Source organism: Halichoerus grypus, chromosome 6 (genome assembly GCF_964656455.1).
Source record: "Halichoerus grypus chromosome 6, mHalGry1.hap1.1, whole genome shotgun sequence".
Taxonomy (NCBI): Eukaryota; Metazoa; Chordata; class Mammalia; order Carnivora; family Phocidae; genus Halichoerus; species Halichoerus grypus.
Window position 1 is genome coordinate 33,270,602 of NC_135717.1, and position 15,810 is coordinate 33,286,411.

Sequence of the window (15,810 nt, forward strand, 5' to 3'; positions counted from 1 at the left end):
AAGAGGTAAAGGATCTATACTCTAGGAACTACAAAACACTCATGAAAGAAATTGAAGAAGACACAAAAAGATGGAAAAATATTCCATGCTCAGGGATCGGAAGAATAAACATTGTTAAAATGTCTATGCTCCCCCGAGCAATCTATACCTTCAATGCCATCCTGATCAAAATTCCAATGACATTTTTCAAAGTGCTGGAACAAACAATCCCAAAATTTGTATGGAATCAGAAAAGACCCCGAATCACCAAGGAAATGTTGAAAAAGAAAAACAAAGCTGGGGGCATCATGTTGCCCGATTTCAAGCTATATTACAAAGCAGTGATCACCAAGACAGCATGGTACTGGCACAAAAACAGACATACAGACCAATGGAACAGAATAGAGAACCCAGATATGGACCCTCAACTCTATGGTCAAATAATCTTTGACAAAGCAGGAAAAAACATGCAAGGAAAAAGGACAGTCTCTTCAATAAATGGTCCTGGGAAAATTGGACAGCCACATGCAGAAGAATGAAACTCAACCATTCTCTAACACCATTCACAAAGATAAACTCAAAGTGGATGAAAGACCTCAGTGTGAGACAGGAATCCATCAAAATCCTAGAAGAGAACATAGGCAGTAACCTCTTTGACATCGCCCACAGCAACTTCTTTCAAGATACATCTCCAAAAGCTGGTGAAACAAAAGCAAAAATGAACTTTTGGGACTTCATCAAGATAAAAAGCTTCTGCACAGCAAAGGAAACAGTCAACAAAACAAAGAGGCAACCCACAGAATGGGAGAAGATATTTGCAAATGACACTACAGATAAAGGGCTGGTATCCAAGATCTATAAAGAACTTCTCAAACTCAACACCCAAAAAACAAATAATCAAGTCAAAAAGTGGGCAGAAGATATGAAAAGACACTTCTCTGAAGAAGACATACAAATGGCTAACAGACACATGAAAAAATGTTCATCATCATTAGCCATCAGGGAAATCCAAATCAAAACCACACTGAGATACCACCTTACACCAGTTAGAATGGCAAAAATGGACAGGGAAAGAAATAACAAATGTTGGAGAGGTTGTGGAGAAAGGGGAACCCTCTTACACTGTTGGTGGGAATGCAAGTTGGTACAGCCACTTTGGAAAACAGTGTGGAGGTTCCTCAAAAACTTAAAAATAGAGCTACCCTATGACCCAGCAATTGCACTACTGGGGATTCACCCCAAAGACACAGATATAGTGAAAAGAAGGGCCATATGCACCCCAATGTTCATAGCAGCAATGTCCGCAATAGCCAAACTGTGGAAAGAGCCAAGATGCCCTTCAACAGATGAATGGATAAAGAAGATGTGGTCCATATATACAATGGAATATTATTCAGCCATCAGAAAGGATGAATACCCAACTTTTACATCAACATGGATGGGACTGGAGGAGATTATGCTAAGTGAAATAAGTCAAGCAGAGAAAGTCAATTATCATATGGTTTCACTTATTTGTGAAACATAAGGAATAACACGGAGGACATTAGGAGAAGGAAGGGAAAAATGGGGCGGGGGAATTGGAGGGAGAGATGAACCATGAGAGACTATGGACTCTGAGAAACAAACAGGGTTTTAGAGGGGAGGGGGGAGGGGGGATGGGTTAGCCAGGTGATGGGTATTAAGGAGGGCATGTACTGCATGGAGCACTGGGTGTTATACGAAAACAATGGATCGTGGATCACTACATCAAAAACTAATGATGTATTGTATGGTGACTAACATATCATAATAAAATTTAAAAAAAAAAACAGACATAATAACAGGTAGTGTGTAGGCCTTAAGCTAAGCGCTTGTCTGACATGCATTTCATATACTCCCCATGACAAAGCTATGGGGAAGGTCGGACTACTCTGCCTTATTTTATCACTGAGCGGCTCCATGGTAACAGAGTTCACAGGCAGGGCTGGAAGCTGGGGACAAGCTCTGCCCTGCCTCACTATAGCACATGCCTTGCCCAGCTCTCTAACTTCTGTGCCTGAGCAGAATAGCTGTGTGCAAGAAAATTGTTGGCTGAGCCAGAGGGAGAACCAGGCATCACCCATGAGCCAAGAGCTAAAGGCACCCTGACCTCTTGGAACAGCAGGAGGCTGAGCCCCCATAACGTGGCCCCAGAGAGAAGCGTGGTGCACAGCCGGGGAACGTCTGCAGCCTCTCCTAGACCCACGTGGCGTCGAGTCAGGCCTGCTCACTGACAAATCTGGCCCCCGTTTCGGCCCCCGTGAGGTCTGAAGCTCTGCCAGGTTGTTTGGTGGCCTGGCAGGGAAAAAGATGTTCCATAATTTAAGAGCTGAGAGAGAATTTAGGAATATTCCGCAGGGGAAAAGTCTGTTCTTGTAGCTATCAAAAGTTGTACTCTAGCTATTAAGAGGCGCTCCCCTCCCCCCTCAAATAATATTAATAATGAATTACCAACTGTTGAGTCATGCAGGCCCTGAAATCCAGCATGTGGGGTGGTCTCATCCTAATTTAATGAATGGTTAGGCTGAGTGAGGGTAAGAACCATGGTCAAGATCACGTGGGCAGACAGCGGCGCACGAGGGATTTGAAGTGGCTGTTCCACCAAGTCATGCCACCTCCCGGAGCCGACGTCTCAAGGCAAATGAAAAATGAGAACTTGGATCCAGATAAAAGAAAAAAAAATAGAGGTGGATGGGCCTTGGAGCAGCTGTTCTCAGCAGAAGCCACCTCCCTTTGAAGCGGGAGGAGCTCAGAGCCGGCGGCGTGCCATTTCTGGGCTCACTCGATGGACTCTTTACCGCTTTCCACAGCGAGCTCTCCTTTTCGGTCCAAGCTAGCGTTTTAATTACCATCCTCTTTATCGTATGGGGAGCCTGCAGCAAGCACAGCCCGGGGACCCCAAAGACAAAGAGGAAGAAAAAACGAAGAAAGGATCAATAATGTGATTGATGTCCGCTTTTAAAAGCCAAATATCAATGCTCCTTCCTTCTAAAGCTTTTGATTTCATTAGCCCCAGCGAACGCTGTGGGGAGGCCTGAGCTCTGGTGTCTCCGCTCCCTGGCTCCAAGGGGTCCCCTCTCGTGGCCGTAGTCTGCACAGTCCAAGGCAAGGAGGTCGAGGGCGCTGGTCTGTGGCCTCCTTCCGACCCAAACGCTCAGGCGTCCGCAGCACAGAGGCATCGTGTCAACTGAGCAAGAATCATATGTTTGGGTAAGGACTAGGTCCATGAAGCAGCCTTTGCTTTATGGCAGGAAACCTGCTTCCAGCTGGTACAGAGCTCCCAGCTCCTTTCGGTCTTGGCTCACAGGTAACAGAAGGACCCACCTCCTGTCATCCCTTATCCCCCCGTGCCCCGATCTTTTGAGGAGACATAAAGACTGGTTTCTCTGAATGTGACCAGCCCACCGAGGCAGGGGAGCTGTGGAAGGACACAGCCTTCGGAGACCACTCAGCCTCTGACTGGCTTTGTGACTTGGAAATGTTACTCAGCCTATCCACACCTCAGATACCTTATCCGTAGAAATACCCAGAATAATCTCATTCCCCGAGTCTCCAGGTTAAATGAGATAATGTTTGCTAAACGCCTAGCACTCTGCCTAGAACACAGGGGCCACCCAATGAATAGTAGGTATTTTTTATTAACTGATCTCTACCCCATCTCCTCTTTTTCTTTACCTCTGAGCGGGCTTGGCTTAGCACACACATGTTATAAAGCTCATACGTAAAAGGATTTCGAAAACTTTGTGCCCATAATGTCTTGGTATTATTCTACGTGAAGGGGGGACATAAGATTCCCATCAGGCCCTAGGGAATGGAACAAGCATGGAAGATGACCCCCAAATTTTGCATCATTCCTTGGAGTCCTTTACATCTGGCGTACGATCCCCTGGGCACATGTTCTGCTTGAGATGAACTAAGTTGAGAGCCTGTTTGGAGGTTCTAGCTGGGGAGCGCAGCTACTCGTATACCCTTGACTGAAGAACGGTCCTCCTCTATCGGGGAAGGTCGTCCTCTTCGACCGAGCGCGCAGCTTCGGGAGGGACGCACATGGAGCGGTGAGGGAGGAAGTGGACACCCGCCCAGCCAGCCAGATCAGCCGAATGAACTAAGTTGAGTCAAGTTGAGTCACGTGGAACTGGGTCAGGTATTGAGCTGAGTTGTGGCAGGGGGCTCTTAGGGCTGTAATGGTATGGACAGCATGGTCTCGTGGGCAGTAGACAGGAGGGGAGACGTGGAAATCAGCGTCAGGAGCCCAGCCTGCCATCCTGGGACTCTGTCTCAGGGGGCCGTGGTTCAGAGCAAGACCTGGCAACTGGACCAGCGGGTTCGTGCTCCTGGCTTCACCTTTCAACAGCTGTGTAACCCTGGCAAGCGACTTCACTTCCCTGAAACTCAGTCTCCTCATCTATAAAATGGGGATGATAATGATACACACCTCGTATGCCGTGGAATTAAATGAATTAGCATTTATAAAGTGCTTAGAACAATGCCTGGCACATAGTACAAGCCACAGAAGGGTTAGCTCTCTGTGATTGTTAGATTGGCAGCAGGGGACAGTGGGTGAGGGGGACACGCTTCCTGAGCACAGGAGCTGGGTCCTTCCTGTGCATCATCTCAGTGAGTTGCCCCAACAACACGAGAAGCATCTATTCAATTAGTGGCCTTTTTGCTTTTGCGTCTCCAACTCCAACACACCACCCGGAAGGAATAAATGAACAAGTCCGTGAGGAACGAGACCAAGCGTTCAGTCGGCTGTGTAGCTGGCCAAGCACCTTGCACACGTTATTTCGTTTTAATCTTTATGGTAACTCTATGAGATCTGATACCATTGTCCTCTCCCTTCTCCCAGGAAAGCAGTCTGAGGATCAGAGAGATGAAGGAACTTTCCCAGGAAGGCACAGCTTACAAGTGGCCGAGCCAACGTCAAAGTCTAGATGCTCCAAGCTCTTGCCTTCTGCCACCCCGCCTCTCAGAATCAAGGTTTGTCATTCCCATTTTGCAGATGAGAGAGCTGAGGCTGGATAGTTAAGCGCCTTGGAGTCCGTCTCCAAGTCCGCTGTCCTCTGCCCTGCACCCCAGCTGCTCCACATACTGGCCTAATGCACCCCCCCCCGCCCCCCACCAAATCCCAGAGGCATGGTGATGTTTCCTCTCTGCTGCAGGTTCCTGCAGGCGGGCAGGAAGAAGCCCAGCCCCGACAGCTTTATTAGCCATGACCGGCTGCAATGCACGGGCAGTGGTGCTCTGGGAAGCAGGACCTCCTTAGCACTGGGAAGCTGTGGCTGCACAGCGAGCTGGTTTCTGTGGCAGCTTTGCCCACGACCCAGCCGTCTCAAGGCTTTTTCTCTTCCTTTCTAGAAACATCGACAGGGCCCCAGAAGCTCTTCCCCCCCACCCCAACAATACAGGATCCAATCAGGACTAGAGACACCCAGGGTGCAGGTCTTGCTGCTCAGATCATTTAACTTGCAATTGTTGAGCTCCTCGCCTGTGCCCCAGACAACCTTTTAGACACACGGAGGGAAGAGAAGTGTAGTTTGGGGGGCTGGGGTCCAGGGCAGGGGAGAGTAAGGAAGCACTGGCATCCGCTGTCGAGGTCATACCTTGGTGTGATGGGTCGGGCACTTCGCGTCCACTGTACTGCTTAACCCTATCGGGCCACACTGTGATGGTGACGTCATGCCTGCGGACGGATGGGAGGCCAAAGCCAAGCAAGGTCAGGAGTGCTGACTCACGTATGATCCCACCACAACATGGTGTTTGGTGAAAAGGTGTTAGGGAAATCACGCAACAGGAAGCCCAGAGGTCCCAGACAGAAAGCCATTAGATCCAGGCACACTTGCATTTGCCTGTAATCATTCCCCCATCAAGCAGGGGTCCCGGCTCCACCCCAGCCCAGCCCCGCCCCAGGGTAGATTCTGGAGAAAACTGATGGAGAGGCAGTGGAGTCTAGCGGCTAAGCTTTCGAACTCCGGGGCTCCTGGGGTTCACATCGTGACTCTGCCCCTTGCCAGCTCTATGCCTACAGGCGTGTTACTGAATCTCTCTGAGCCTCAGTTTCCTGATGGGTAGCGGGGCGGCTTCATGAGACCAGTGCGTGGGGGTTGTGAGGACTCTGCTTCATGCAAAGCGCAGAGCCCGGTCTGCACGTAAGGAGAGAACTGCTGTGATTATCATCATTGTTCTCTCTGATCCTCACCTAATTCTGCAAGGCAGACAGGGGGAACCCCATTTTACGGATAAAAAGACTGAGGCTCCTCGGATGAGGCTTGAGCCCAGGTGTGTCTGGTGTGGAAAGCCGTGTTGTCTCCGCTCAAAGGCTCTTGCCCTCGGTGTGAGCGTTGCTGGTCCTCATGGGAGCGCGGCCTGCTGACTGCTGGCAGGGGCACCGGGGGGAGCAGGGGGGCGCACGATGCACCTCGGACGGACGGATGGACGTGGGCTCTGACTCCCTGAAGCCCTCTGTGCTGACTTGGGAGGAACAGAGTCCAGGTCCCTGGAGAGAGATCCCCTGGCCCCGGGGGGAGTCGTGAGAGCTGAAGGGTGCCTTGGGGATATTACTGCACCCTCCCCTTTTAGCCCTGACCTGAGGAAGCCGGGCTCCCAAAGGGTGGGGACTCCCTCCCAGGTGTGTGTCCATGACACATGCAGAAGGAGTAGCTACCACGTGCCCGGTGCTGGGCCAGGCACCGTGCTTGCACCGTCTTGCTTCAGCCTCTCTGCTCCCCCTGTGATGGTGATGTCATTCCCATTTAGCAGATGGGGACACTGAGGCCATGACAGGTGAGCTGACTTGCTTATGAGCACACAACCATGAAAGAGCAGAGCTGGGATGCAGACTGAGGTCTGTCTGGGACCGACACCTTTGTGCTCTCTCTCCCCCATCACCATGCTGGAGGAGTGACTTACCATCAGGCCATTGCTTCTGAATTTCGGGCACTGTCAGGTAGCTCCAAGGCATCGGATAAGCATTGTCTCGCTGAGCAGCTGATGAAAGCTCCACGTCTCTGTTTCCCATATTAAGCCCCTGACAACAGCACAAACACTCCGTTTGGTGAGCACTTCCCTGCATCTTCAAACCCAGCTAGTCAAAGTAGCGACAAGGGACCAACAGTGTCGTCATTTTTAGAGGAAAATACGCAGAGTCTCGGGTCCCACTCGCTCAGAATCTGCATTATAACAAGACCCCTGTATGATTTATGTGCACATCACAGTTCAAGAGGCACGACCTTAGGGCCCCGGATCCGATCAGCCAAGGTGGAAGGTTCTGGTTCGTCGTAACCAGAACCACGAAGCGACCTGCCTGAAGGCACACAGCGAAACAGCAAGCTCGGGCCAGGTACGCACACCTGGCCCCTCGCTCCCCGGGGGCTGTGCTTCTGAGCATGTTTCACTGAGGCTTCTCACTTGCTTCCAAGCTCCTGCTCACATCTTCCAAGTGGAAAGAGGCTAAATTGTGGGGACAATCAAGGAGTCTGCTTAGCCACCCAGGAAATAAATGGTGGCACTCAGCAGGACACAGGGACCGATGCTCTCTCACAAAACAGGCAGCTATTTGGTCACTACAAGCTCAGCTTCCGTATCTCAGGATCCAATGCGTGTGTGTATCACACATTTGTATGTATCACACATAGCCACGCAGAGACGGCCCGTGTCAGCATTTCTCAGGGAACCTGCTTTGTCCCGGGATTATCATGAACGCAGCATGTGGGACAGACCAGCCCACCCTGTCCTTCGCGGAAGACCGTGCCCGCACTTGAACTACTTACGGATGCTTATCTGCAGAGTGTGGGTAAGGAGCATTTTTTGCTCTCCCTCTCACTGTCTTTTATTCTTTTTCTATTTGCAAAAGGAAAAGAATAACTCAGGAAATTTTTAAGTGGAACAAGGAGTCTTGAGAGCGATTTTGAGTTCTACCGCTGCTTGGAAATCAGTCACAGGATTTTCAGGGTTTATGATGCTGATTCGGCTGCCGCTCAAGCAAGGCATTCGCGGTTTCAAGGAAGGAAAGGGCCCCTCACACAAGGCCAGCGATGAGCCCTGCACTTCCTCTTCATGCATATGACCACTCCTCCCCATGTCAGATGAGGAAGCTGAGGATAAGCAGTTTTGCCCAGGGTGGTGCCACTAACAGGCTGGAATACCAGCCCAGCTCAGCCTGACGCCAAAACCCAAACCTTTTTGCTTTGCACTGCGCTGCTTTGTGCCTTGGTGGTGTTTGTCAACTTTGGGTACAATTGGTGGTGCCACCGGGATTCAGGAGGGGTCAGTGTAAGAAGAACAGCTTTGCCCAGCTGTGATCTGTACCATCGACCGGTGCCTGGCCCTGAATTTGCCAGAAAGTCTCATCAATCCAGAGATAGTAAGCACCTGCGTGTCTCTCCTGCACCACCCCGGAGGATTCAGTCACTCTTTTTCTCTATACCCAGACACAGCCTCAGAAGCTTTCTCAACACCAGGCAACAGGGACACCACCGAATAGCAAAGTAGAGTTACTATAAGTGGTTTAACCACATGTGCTGCAGCTGGCCCTCAAGAGCAGATTATGTACATCTCTTGCCAGCTCTGTAATAGGATGTCCTCAGTGGCACTCAGTCTATTTGGGGCTCAGAGGTTTGTTTAAGGTTGGGATTTGTGCTCAGGTTTTAGCAGCCACCCCTACAACACATGGCTACTGGATACCACCTCCCGATCCCATTCTTTCTTTCCACAAGCACTTACGAGCACCTGCTGACAAATCCAGAAATGCCCTTTGAGACCCAAGGCCTACGAGGGGTGATGGTGTGGGTGATGGGAAGGGGGTTAAAGAAAGCCTCACATTTATTAGGCAGCTGTTATGTGACCCATACGGTTCCAAGCACACATACACATGTTATCTCATTTAATTCTCCCAACAGCACAGTAAGGGAAATAGTATTCTCATCATCTCATTCGTTAGAAGGAAAACTGATGCACAGAGATGAAAAGCAATCTGCCCAAGAACACACAGCAAGGGAGAGGCCGAGGAGGATGTAAATCTAGGCACTGGCTTCAGGGCCCATGCTCGAAACCACTCGGCAGAGGAGGGTTTGCCTGAACTGGGTTTTGAGGGATGAGTAGGAGTTTATTTGCTCAAGAAAGGGAACATAGAGGACTTTTGAGCTCAAAGGCAGAAAAGTGAATGTCTGTTTGGGGGCACTCCTGGTACTTTGGATAAAGGACAAAACGTCTGTAAAATGCTTAGCCGGTGCCTGTCCCATAGAAAGCATGTTACTTCCTGTTATTGCATGATATAGAGGAGCCAGAGAATATTCCCAAGGGCAGACAAGACTGGGGAGAGGAACAAAGGACTGAGTGTGGAAGACACCTGGGCTGTGTTACGAATTTGGAACTCATCCCTAGGATAACAGCTTTCCCAGCACTCCCAATCACAGGAGGTGGGGGAATCAGGGAGCAGAGCCCAAAGCAGCCCACTCCTAGAGTGTAATTTTTGGAAATATCAGGTTTTTTGTTTAAAAAGTCATGCAAATGGTGCTTTTTCCTCCATAATATATTTGCATTTGTTATAAATGTGATGTCTCAAACCTTTTACAATGAAGTGAAAGTGACAACACAAAATGTGTCCCTTGTCCTGTTGTCCGCGATATCCGCCTCGGTGCTGTTGACATTTGGGGCCAGATGATTGTTGTAGGGGCCGTCCTGGGCACTGTAGGAGGTTTAGCAGCGTCCCTGGCCTCTGTCCAATAGATGCCGGTAACGCCTCTTCTCCCTGAGTCGTGACAACCCGAAATGTCTCCAAACATTACCAGATGTCCTGGGTGGCAAAATCACCCCAGTTTGAGAACCTCTAATCTGGACCCGGCACTGCCTTATCCTGCTGTACAGACCCCAAATTGAGAAGCACATTGTGTCCCACTGAAGGAGTCTAATCCGGGGGGGGGGGGTCTCAGGCAGAAACTGGACACTTCTTTTGGCGATCACATTGGAATATTAATAATGTGATCTCCCTCGTTCTGCAAACAGAAGCTCAGAGCAACAAGGTGAGTCTCTGCCAAGTCACACAACCATAAGTGGGTTTGTAACCCATGTCTGTCTGACGCCAAACCCTCACTCCATCCACAGAGTCACACTCAACTCTCTCCAGGGCAGGGAAGTCCTCATTCTGCCCCCACTTATAGACACCAAAGAACCTTCTCGGGGCACACATCCCAGCCTGTTTACGGGAACTGCACCTCTCCTTCTCCAGCATCAGCACGACAAACAATACGGCCTCATCTTTCCTGCCCCACAAGATCCTCTGCCGAGCCCAGCCGGAAAGGGACCTGCCTTCCCTGCCCGGGGTCACCAAACTTCTTCAGTAAAGGGCCAAACATTTTAGGCTTTACCAGCCTTTTGGTTTCTGATACAGCCGCTCAGGTCTGCCGCGGAAGCACACAAGCATCTACACACAATTTGTAAACAAATGGATATGGCCGTGTGCCAATAAAACTTTATTTACAAAAATAACCAGCCAGCCCACGGGCCATAGTTTGCCAGCACTGAGCTGTTCAATAAAGAAGACGTGGTGTGTGTATACAGGGGACTATTATTCAGCCACAAAAAAGGCAGAAAATCCTGCCATTTGCAACACCATGGATGAACATGGAAGACATTGTGCTAAGCGAGATAAGCCAGACACAGCGGAACAAGTACTGCATGATCTTACTCACATGTACAGTCTTAACAAGTTGAACTTACAGAACCAGAGGGCAGAATGTGGTCGTCAAGTGTCGGGGCCAGGCAAAATGGGGAGAGGTCGGTCAAAAGGTACCAACTTTCAGTTATAACATGAATAAGTTGTAGAGATCCAGTGTGCAGCCTGACGACTGTAGTTAATAATCCTCTACGGTACCCTTGAAATTTTTTTTAAAGATTTTATTTATTTATTTGACAGAGAGACACAGAGAGAGAAGGAACACAAGCAGGGGGAGTGGGAGAGGGAGAAGCAGGCTTCCCGCCAAGCAGGGAGCCCGACGCGGGGCTCGATCCCAGGACCCTGGGATCATGACCTGAGCCAAAGGCAGACACTTAAGGACTGAGCCACCCAGGCGTCCCTGGTGCTAATTTTTTTTTTAATGGAGATATAACTGGTGTTTGACATCTAATTAGCCAGAGGAATTGTGCTGGAAGCAAGAGCATGTGCAGAACCCTCCACAGATGACCCACAGCAGCTGACCAAAATGAGCACAGATCACCAGGCATTTACAGAAGGGACATGGACCCATTTGCAGCCAGAGTCAGAGCTTTTCCTCGGGGAGCAAGTCTGCACCAGCACAATGCGGGCTGCTCCCAAGGTGCTGTCACACTCAAGCCTGGCAGCGACCCTTCCTTCGTCCCCATCGTGCAGAGGAAGAAACGGAGCTTAGGTCATCGACACAAGATGGAAGAGTCAGCAAGAAGCTCCACAGCCCACCAAAGCACGGGGCACAGAGAGGGGAGTAAGGGAGAGAAGGGGGTACCATTACCAAAAGAGAAGGGAATGCACCGGAGTGTCCGGACCTCAACAGTCACCATTCCAGGGGACACTTATGTAGTGCTGGACATGTGCCAAGCACTGCTCTGAGTGACGAGCATGCCAACTCACTGGTCCCCACAAGGACCAAAGACTGCCCGAAAGCACCTGCCACTGAGAAGCGCAGGCTTGTTGACCCCCAGCAACAAGGGAGAACACACACGGTGGGGAATCAGGATGGAGCTCAGGAAAGGGCTGTTGGGAGGGAGGTACTATAGGATTTGGGCTCCTGTTAGGTGATTCGGGGAAGAGCTTAAGGAAGCCTGGCTTTGTTCGGGGCTGGATACCGTCCGGAAGTGGGTGTATTCTATGATGATTTTCATTAGTCGCACCTAGAAGGTGGGAAGAGCAAACCAAGCCCGAGGCTGTGATTGGTAAAGAAAAGCAGTCACTCGTGTCAGCCGGGAAAAGGAATCGTTTGGTCATTTTTGTGGTTTGGACAATGCTTATGTTTTGTCCATATTTAGACAGGACTGCAGAGTGGGCTTGTTTTTGTCTTGACCTATCAGAGTTACAGAGCACCCTTTCCTTTTTTAATTTATTTATCTTACTGAGATATGATTGACATATAACATTGTGTCAGCTTAAGGCGTCCATGCTGGTTCGATACATTTATATACTGCAATCAGATGAGCACTGTAGCGTAGCTCACACCTCCAGCATGACACATCATTACCATTTCTTTTTTGTGGTGAGAACAGTTAAGATCTAGTCTCTTAGCAACTTTGAAGTTGACGATGCAGTATTGTTGACCGTAATCAGTAGGCTGTGCGTTAGGTCTCCAGAACTCATTTATGTACTAGTTGAAAGTTTGTACCTTGAAATGGCATCTCCCCAGGTCCCCCCACCCTCCAGCCCCCCGGTAACCGCCATTCGAGGCTGTTTTTACAAGTCACAGAGGGCCCTTTTCTGATATTGATGTTCCGTGGAGTTCATGCTCAGGAGAGCACACGGGGGTCCAGCTGTGTGCGCGGAGCCAGCTTCTAGAGACACGGTGCAGCACCGGCCAGTTCCCGGATGTCGGGGCTGCTCTTCTCCTTCTTAGAACTTGAGACAAGAAGGATCAAGCGACTTGCCCCAAATCACGAAGCTAGATAAAAAATGGAGCTAGGATACTGGCCAAGGCTCTGGAGTGTGTGAATTAAACCACACATGGCCTTGCCTCAGTTCCTTGATATTCCTTGATATGCCAACAACTATGGAAGAAGGAGGGAAACATACATTTTCTGATCGTCTACTCTTGCCAGGCACTGATACAGGTCCCTTGTAGCTCCTTCAAATCACCCACCCTTGTTATTCATTAACTAGGGCAATCAGAACAAAGCAACCCAAATTAGGTGGCTTAAAACAACAGACCTTGAGCCTCCCCTAGTTCTAGAGCCCAGAAGTCAGAAATCAAAGTGTTCTCAGGACCAGGCTCCCTCTGAAACCTGTAGGAGGGGATCCTTCCTTGCCTCTTCCAGCTTCTGGTGGCCCCAGGCATTCCTTGGCTTGTGGCTGCGTCCCTCCAGTCTATGTCTCATCTTCACACGGCCATCTCCCCTCATGTCCTCTGTGTGTCTTCTCCCCTTAAAAGGACACCAGTCACTGGACTAAGGGACCACCCTACCCCAGCATGACCTCATCTGAATGAAATTCCATCTGCAAAGACCTTATTTCCAAATAAGGTCACATTCACCAGTCCTAGGGGTTAGGACTCCAGCAGACCTTTTGGAGGGACACCATCTCACTTGCCACAACCCTTAATGCTCTTCATTGTACAGAATCGGATAGTGAGTCTCAGAGAGGTTTAGGAACCTGGGCAAGGTCATGCAGCCAGGACAGAGCAGAGCCAGCATCCAAGCCCCCAAGGCTTTGACGCCTCACCCACCACCTCAAAATCTCGGAAAACCGTAGCTCTGGAAGTCAGATGTGGCTGGGACAGAAGGCAAGGAGGCACCACCTTCCAAGGGCCAGAAAGCCTGTTTTGCTTTCCTTTGTTTCTTCAGGAGTTTCCCTGCAGGGGACCAGCACAGCCCAGGAGGCGACGAGCCAGAACAGACACGCCTCGGTGCAGAAGACTCTCCACCACTCACCAGCACAGCCCCCACGCGTCCAAGAAGGCAGTGGTGGCAACCTGACATTGACAAACCACCCGCCCGTGTTTCCAAAGATTCCCAGAGCTCCCATTTTCCACACTTCTACAATTCAATTAGGAATCCCGAAATGTGTAAATCTTGGCATTCTTATTGCTTCATAATAGAAACAAAGTATTAAACGCAGACGCATTTTCTTAAATCTTGGCGGTTTTGTTTCCATGGGCTCCGGATATGACAGCCAGTCTTGTATAATAATTCCTCGGAGGATGACAGATACCATCCCTGCAGACAGCTCCAGAGGGGGCCACTGCGTGGGACACGGGGGAGTCACAGGTTTCCAGGGAGAGGGCTGGAGAATCAGCATAATTATCATTATTATTGTAATAATGACTGCCTTTGGTGTTCTCCCCTATCACTCATATTCCTCCTCAGCTCCCACCTCCCTTCTGCCCTGCTCACAGCTCCCACGACCAAATTCAACATAACCCCATTTCCTCTGTTGCTTTCCTGCCTATGGAGATGGACCCCAAAGGCCTATCCCACCCTAAGCTAGACCTAAGCTGATAGCGACAGGCAGCCAAGAGGAAAAGTTCAGCGAAAAAGAATAAAGCAGGTGAAGACTTAAAATATTACAAAGCCAAATGCCTGCCTTCAGACCCCCTACGTTGGCCCTTCCACGTGGTGTGACCTTGGGGAAGTCATTGAGCCTCTTAGAGCTTTGGTTGTCTCATCTCTGGGGTACCTGCCATACGGCGTTCCATGAGATCACCCGTGGACAAGACCCATGTGGCATCTGGCACACACCCAACATTCACTGGACACCGGCTCCCTCCCCCAGCAACCGAAAGCCAAAGCATGGGATCACCCCAGCCAAGAAGCACATTCCGCCCATGCAGTTCATCTCCACCCTGGCAGCCAGCCTGCTGCCCACGTCCATTCCCGCTCCTGACTGTACACAGAGGACTTACCCAGGGCGGACGAGGTTGGTGGCCTGGCCTCTGCTGGGTCCCTTAGCCCTTCTGAAGGGCCAGAGCACTGGGGCTAGCAGGGGGGAGGCTCAGGACATCAACACAGGGCCATGAAGGCGTGCTTCGACCCCTGCGCCTATAAGCCCTGACCTCCTGAAGAGCTCTCACTGGGTATCGTGCGGTGGTGAGGAGCCACCTCGCTGGTGTTCAAATCCCAGCTCCGCCATTTACAAGCTGTAGGACTATAGGCAAGTCCCATGGCTTCTCTTAGCCTTCGTCTGGCAAATGAGGACAGGGGCCCCCATCATCAGAGCCGTGCTAATACAGCAGCCTCCGGCCAGATGTGGATGTTCTTAAACGTTAATCCACTAAAATTAAAGAAAATTTCAAGTTGTGTCCTTCAGTTGCATGAGCCACATTTTAAGTGCTCGGTGGCCACATGTGGCTAGTGGCTACCGTATTGGACAGCACAGATATATAGAATACTTTCATCAGTGTGGAAAGTTTGTTGCGCAGCACCGTCTCAGGATTACACGAGGATCAAATGCATGGATGAGCGCGCTGACGCTTGGCAGACAGGAGATGCTCGATACAGTGTAGCTCTTCCAGCATTTCATTCTCTGCAAGGGGGTGGCGGGGGTGGCGTGGCTCCCACTGAGCCGATGGGAAAGCTGAGGCTCTGTGGAATGAAAACGTGTGTTCAATTTCTCATAGCCAGTAAGTAGGAAAGCCAGATTTCAGCCAAGAGAGCCCACATGCCTCTTTGGCTTTCTGGAAGAATCAGAGTTGTTGGGTCCGCACGCTGGGAAGCACAGAAGCTCGCTGCCTCTTGGAGTGGCCCTTTAATGTGTTCATCTTTGCAAATCAGTGTTCCAGACCTCTGCAAGGATGCAGAACCATCCATGCTCTTTACAGAAACAATCAATTCCTTGATTAAAATCTGACAGCTTAATTAATTAGGGCTTAATAGCTCAACCTTAATTATACTCTACATCATTATTTGATAATATGCACAGATTTCCCACGTGGCTGTGCACACATGTCTTCTATCAATCAATTACAAATGCCTGAACTTGACCCCCGGTACTCGAAAAATGTCGTGAGCATGAAAAACGTCATTAACGCGGACGCCGACCTCACCAAGGCCTGCTCATTATCGAGAATTCTCTGACTTCAAAGTTCTTTGAGACCCACTGGAAAGAGGTCACTCTGCATGGTCCTAATTCCCTTCTTGCCT